Source organism: Nipponia nippon, unplaced genomic scaffold (genome assembly GCF_047370975.1).
Source record: "Nipponia nippon isolate SJK-2023a ecotype South Korea unplaced genomic scaffold, ASM4737097v1 scaffold_11, whole genome shotgun sequence".
NCBI classification, from domain to species: Eukaryota; Metazoa; Chordata; class Aves; order Pelecaniformes; family Threskiornithidae; genus Nipponia; species Nipponia nippon.
The window spans coordinates 1,989,663-1,996,964 of NW_028262302.1; positions in this window are offsets into that span (position 1 = coordinate 1,989,663).

Here is a 7,302-nt window from a genome sequence, read left to right on the forward strand (position 1 = left end):
GAAAAGCAGAAGCTCCTCCACTCAACAGCCTGTGCAGGGCCTGCCATGCTCTTATTTCCTCTCTCCTCTGTGGTGCAGTGAATAGTTTAGTGTAAGCACAGAAGGGCATTTTATTGATGTTTACCTTATTAATCTTCCACTAAGAAAAAGCGAGCCCTCAGCATTTGTTCCTGTCCTAAAGAGAAGATGATTTAAGTAGATCAGAAAGGCACAGATGAAACAGATACGATACACTGCCTCCACCGTTTCCCAGGTGAGAACAGAGACACAACTCACCTGAGGCCACGTGGAGAACCTATGAACCATCAAGGTGACAAATCCCTGTCTCCTGAATTTCAGCTGTGAAATCACCTTTTTTCCAGCTTAGGTCATGAACAAGACTCATCTTTTTCATACATGAAATAGAAGCACTTGAAATGTGTTTTCTCTTTCTGTGATGACAGTCTTGTTAAATGCCCTGGCTTCTCTCAGATGTAGGGCAATATCTCTGTAGAAGCACAGTCCCACTGGTGTAAACAGAAGCTATTCTTAAACTTCACTAAATTACCTTGGGGACTCTGGCTGCTTTAAACTGAAAATCCAAAATCCAATAAAGATGCTACAAGGTTTGCTTGTGGCATCTCAAACATATTAATGTATTTCAGTGAATTAATTTTTTAACTTAGGTCTGGCTCACCTGATTGTAGAAGAGGGGGGAAAGGCAGAGAAGTCCCACTTCTTAGGCTGAACGGTTGACACCACGTGGATGAGACAGAGATGAAATTAGGGTGCCTCTGCAAGTCTGATGGGTTTGCACAAAAAAGGCCAACTTCTCACAGACCTGTTTCCCTGATCTGTAGGGCCGGAGCAGGAGGGAGGGATGACACTGCTGAGGCTGCAGTCACTGTGGCACTATGGTGGATGCTGAAGCTGTCGCGTAACACAGCCCGGCTTCTTGTAGCTGTTCTGTTTGCGTGTGGGCAACACATTCAGTCGGATGATGTACTTTCTTCCTGACAAGCAAGAGTGATTTAAAAATCCCTTTTTTTACACTTCACAAAAATTTTAATCACTTTAAGCTGATTTTTAAATGCTTTCTTAATTTGATTTTCTGGCTTCAATAGATTTTGGAATAATTTTTCAACAAAAACATGGACATTTTCACAAGTTGAAGAGGATGTTTGTCACTGAGACAAGGTCGTGTCAGGCCTTCTCAGCACATGCCTCTGTTTACTGCCATCACTGCTGTGTACTTGGCTTTAATGCTTCTGTCTGTTTTAACTGGCTTTTGCCCTGACTTCTAGTTATCTTTTGCTTCTTATTTTATTCTGAAATAACTGCAACAGTCGGTTCCACTAAAAGATATTTCATAAATTGTTATTATTTAAGCCTCTTAAAAGGCCAGTTACTCACATGGTATGCCAGGGCTGGAGGCCTTTCTGGAGGGTGTGAGGATTATTACTACTGCTGATCCTCAAGGGAGAAATTGCAATTTATTGACTGGAGGTACAGATGAACCTGGGAGGATCTGGCATATAAGTAGAGAGGGATTCTTTTGTACTCGCAGCACGTCTTTTTATCTGCTGTAAAAAAAACAAGGTGAGATGGACACCGAGAGAGGTATCTGGGGGGAGCGATCAAAAAATATGGTGCTGGCCAAGAAATGCTTCCCTTCTGAATTGCGGTGATCAGTTTTAGCCAGTTTAGGCAAATCTAGGAGAGGAACAAAAATGTAATCTCTAGTTTAGAGAAATGACTTACAACCTTTTTGTAAGGAGGGAGCCTGTGGTGCACCGCAGGGCCCTGCCAGGCAGCAGGGCTTCAGGCTCATCCCCAGGCTCATCCCCTCTGAGGCACAGGAGGGCACCCCAGCCCGCCAGGCATGGAGGTGGGCTCATAAGTTGCTCCAGGCTGCAGAGTCTGTTACCATGATCCCAAGTCTCATGCTTCATGCTGAATTCATGTCTTGCTCCTGTCCCTGTCCTGAATCCTGGATCTCGAGTCCTGCCAGAAGGCTCCCGCTGCCAGCCAGCCAGGCAGCCTTTGCTCTTCCTGCCTGCCTCCCTCCGCACCCAGCGGCCTCCTCTCGGGCTAGCCCTGCTCCCTGAGAGCTGACTGCCTGCGCCATGCTCCTGTCTGACAGGCACATGAACGTTACCCCATTTCATGGCCAGAGGCACAGCCCTGTGGGAACTGGGGCTGGGGGGGCCTTCCCCACACATGCCCTGTGCCCTCATTACCCATCTTGAAACTTATGTTTTAAAAGCCACTTTATCTTGAGCTTCTTTTTCTGAAGCTTTATTATCTGAAAACTCATCCAATGTGAGGTTATTGCCCTCCAGGCTGGTTTCATTTATATTAAAATATGATCCTCTTTCTTATCCAAATTGCTTTCATATCCATTTCTATTCAGATAACCGAAGTATCACCGGATGGCATTTGTGCAAAGCCTCTATTTACATAATGATGTTTGAGTAGGTCATGATGACTAAGCAGTTTAATCTCTTCCGTTTGTGATCTTCCTTAAACCTTTGTTATGTCATATGGATATATTGCACTGTTCCAATTAACATAGAATTAATTGTTTAAGGATTTATTTTGCTTGGGTGGTAGGTAATTCTGTGACAAGATAGAGGTTGGTTATAACCATTATTGGGCAACTGTGTGGTCTTTCTGCCACCTTGTGGAGAAGAATCACTAAACTGTTGAGATGAAACCAAAAAGAAGACGATTATTAAAATCCATACTTTTCATAAATGAGTCTAGGAACAGCTGTAGCAGAGCAAAAATTATTGCTCTCTCCAAAAGTGTTTTGAATTTATTAAAAAAAAAAAAAAAACCTGCTGAGATCACCCCAGATCACTAAAACTTAAACCACTTGCAACTGTACTAAACTATCACCGCATATAGTCCTTAGGTTTTGTTTTCTGCATGGCCTATCCACACCTTCATAACACCAGTCCTCCTGGCCTCTCTGGCTCACCCATTTTGAGCAGTACGGGTTGATATGATTGTCCTCACTTGGACCTGCAAAGTCATAGCCTATTTTACAAGTGTTATCATGCCTATTCTCTAATTCAGTCATAGAACACGTAATTAGCCCAAGAGATGCACCAGCCTCTGTTCATTGGCTACGGTGAGTGTTACTGAACACCAGACGTTATTCATTTCTGTCTTCTAATTCCTGGCTGAGCCCCTAGCATCCAACCTGTATGTAGACACTGAAATTATGCTGTTTCCAAAAGGGGAAATTTCTGCTGAGGGTGACCAGGTTATTCAAAGATTAATTTCATCTGGAAGCATGATTTGTTTCACCCAGACATGTCAGAAGTTGTTAAGTGACTATGTTTAGCGCTCTACTGCTCATATGCAAAACCTCTAAGTCCTTTGCTATACACTGTACATAGAAAGTTCAGATCGTTGCAGCCCTGTGCATTACAGATCTTCAGTGAACCAGGAGGTAAAAATCTTCTTTAAAGATTCCTGGCATTTGACAGTCAGTCAAGAAGTGTCCTGCATTTTCCTTCTTCCCTTCCTTTTCTACTGTGTAAAGTACAGAGAATCCAGCTTCTCTTCCGTGTGTTGGGACTTCAAGGAAATGGAAAAGATCCAGTTTGTTCACTCCCACTTCCATTTTGCATGATCATTGGTTATGTGAATGCTTTAAACCAGATATGGAAAGGAAAAGCCCCTCTGATTTTAGAGTGTTTTACCAAGATGGACTATTTGAACAAAACATTTTTCTCAGCCTACTTGTGCTGCTGTTAGAACAACATACGCCAAGCAAATTTGGGTTCCTTTTGTGGTAGGTACTCTACAGGTACATACTAAGAGAGGTCACCCAGATGTATTCTGATCTGATCAAGACAAAGGGTGGGGAAATAGAGATACATAAGGAGAAAAGTGTCATTAGCCCATTTTATACTTAGTATAAATGTATGGAATGACTGACTGATAGATAGATAGGTTTGTGAATTATTTAACCAATGGGAAAAGAAGGGCTATTGGTAAGATCTCTCATCTTCATGAGAGTATATATGACTGCTTCTGAAGCATCCCAAGATCATGCAGATAGTGTGCATCAAAGCCCCCAAATAAACTCAGATTTCTTTTATTCTAATAAAATCTTATAAACATTTATACTCTTCAGTATGAATGCTTCTATGGATTAAAACATGGAACATATCTATATTTAATAGAATTTACATGTTTGCATGTATATTATCTATTATTACAGTTTCTGAATTATTTCAAGTTTAGGCATACAATTTATATTTTTAAACAATAGAATTTCACTTTTCGTAGATGACAATAGAAATTATTCTTTTGCTAGCTTGGCTTTCTTTGCTTTCTGTAGAGAAAGAGCTTGTGCATTAGTTTATCTTGGTTTTATTTGTTGCCTTTTTTGCCTTGTAAGAACAAATGATACAACATAGATGTTGGTGGTAGGAGTATCTGTATCTTGTTTTTGATTAGCTGTATAATTCCAGTCCCTGTAAAGTCATCTTTCCCAGTTCCACTGTGCCAACACCCTGACTCCTCATTGCTCTGGGTGACAGAAATCTACTGGTATTTCCTCCAAGATTTGTAGCAAGTGACCAACATTTTGCGGAATGCTTAAGGGGAACACATTTTCAGTTTGGTAGTTCTTCTTTCAGTTCACTTGGCTTTCTTCTTACGTTTCACTGCCAGATGTAGCAAAGAACACAGTCCCTAGCTTTTGCTTGTATTTTAACATGTAGTTAAATACAGATTGTGAACATAAGCATGTCAGAGAATAGAAACAAAGTTGGTTAGAGTGCTGTATCTTACAGTATTTTTTGACTTAATGTAGGCCAAAGTAGTACAGCAGAGGAAAGCACAATACAGATCGGAGTAAGAACTCTGCATGTCGCCTCATTCTCCTTTTTACAGAAGAGAGGAGGCAGATTTTCTGTGTTGCAAGTTGCTGTGTTAAATCTTTCAGTGTCACGTTGGCTATCTTGGCACTCAGTCAGGAGAAATCAAGTAGATTTTCCTTTCTGCTGAGAATGAATATCACAACATGAAATTGCTTTAATTGTTGTGACTGTTAATTATCATACTTACATATTCCACTGCACTGTTGAGGATTAATTCTGAGGTAAGTACCTAGATACTATTTCATTGTTAGCTGATCCCTGGCAAGTTTAATTGCAAAGAGATTTGGAGGGGGCTGTATGAGGGGAGCAGACACAAAAGCTGGAGAAGAAGGGAATTCCCACTCCCCCAGAGGGGCTGGCTTAATGTTATGGCTCTTTAGCCTGTAACAACTTTTATCATTTCTGAAATGTCCTTCCCTTGAGATATAAATACAAATGCTGAGACTCAGGTTAGTTCCGTGCAGATGATAATATTGGGGCAGATACCTCTGCTTAAGAAAAAAAAAATAATATCTGTTTTTCTCTCCTTGAATCTATATTCGAAATTCTGTGGAGTCCCTGCCCAGGTACTTCAGGCTGAGGTAATTTTACAAAGAAGGAAGACTGCCTCAACAGAGGTAGCAGCCTCTTCCTTGGTGCCTGTGTCACCAGGAGAGAAATTCTGTCTTGTCTGCGTAAATAAATGTGGAATATCACTGAAGAGAATGGGCTGTAGACATCTTCTGAGTCAACAAAGTTGAGCCTTAATTCAGTACTGTGCAGAACTGGGCTTAATACTTAAGAAATACTTAGCAAATTCACAACAGGCAAGTTATTCTCTATTTTGTCTGTTTACTCCTCCTTCCTGTTATGTTGTTGTTAAAAAAAAAAAAAAAAAAAAAGTTTACAATGGAATGTGTCCAGATCACTGACAGTGCCAAGCTCATCTGAAACCCTGAGCAGAATATTTTGATTAGAGAAGTTAAATTCGTGGAAAGTGCCGCAATGCAGTACCACGGAGGTTACATTTGCTGGCTCTCCTTTCTGCTGGTGTCGGCAGCTAGGTGGGCTACAGCCTGTGTTTTATATACATTGAAAATATTTGCCTGTTGAATGAACAATTCAAGTGGTAGGGGAATGATTTCTCCAGATATTTTCATATATAGGATTTGAATTACTTTATGTAAGAACCTGCTGACCTCTCCCTGCTCAGATTAGAAATGCTGGATGCTAAAGAATTTTTACATTATTATCTTTTTATTTAAGGAATTTGCCTTAGAAAATGTGGCCTTTTAATGTGAAAAAAAATTCTGTTACATTTAAACACCTAAAAAAAAAAAATTCCATTCATTCAAACTTCACACTTGAGCCTATTAAAGTAATTTATTGCTCTCATATGACATATGATATGTAAACTCTGAGAATTTTAATATATACCATATGTAGAACAATCTAGGCAAGGTAGAAAAATGTTTTAGTCTCTTGTATCACCTTCACTTTTTTTTTTTCCCAGAGGGCTAGACATCTTTCCTTGAGGGGACGTACTGGGGGTTTGGGTTTTATTGTTTTCCTTATGTAGTTTTTATATAAAGGGGTCAAATAGCAGAGTGTGATTGGGCCTGGGAGGGCAGTGGCTGAACCAAATGAAGCAGCAGCTACTGAATAAAACCTTTTGATAAGTGTGCAAATACAAAACCCGTTTTGTAGTACAACTCAGAAGTGCTATTTTGAAGAGTGAGATAAAGTGGTAGTTGAAGCTCCATGTGGCAATTTTGTCAGAATCTCTGCTAGATCCTGACTTCTGTTGTCCAAAATAAAAGTTCAAGTATAAAGATTTTTTGATGACCGTTAGGATTCTAAATGGTCAAGTCAGTCTGCAGTGTAGGACTTGGGAGCTTAATTTTTTTGTTGCAGATCAATTTCATCCCAACGACTATCACGTTCCGTTGCATAGTGGTAAGCTGTAGGTGAGTCATCCTACCTGTGTAGGCTAAAATCTAGACTCAGGCAGCCTCATAGACTCATTCAATTTGGCAATAAGAGGAAAAATTAGTCTTTCAATTAAAGCAAGATGGTTTTATTGTAACTATTTGTCTAATGCCCTTAGTAAGCTTTAGCAGGTTTCACATCCTGTGGTGACTGTTTGTCTCCTTCACACTTCTATGCAGAAGCTCAAAGCCGAGCAAAGCTGTGTTGAGCTGTTCAATCTGTGGTTGACCAGTTCCATCTTGTCCACTGTTAGTAGCATCCAGACTCTTACAAATGAAGCTAAAAGTCTTTTACAGACAGCAGGATTTTCCCTACTTCCCCTGCAAAATCTGTGTGGAGGGGAACGCCCATGTTTCTCTGCCTTTGAGACAAACGGCGTCTTGAGATGAGATTCGTAGTCTCATTATCTCAGAGGTTCCACACAATGATATGATTAATGAAATGATGGACTGTC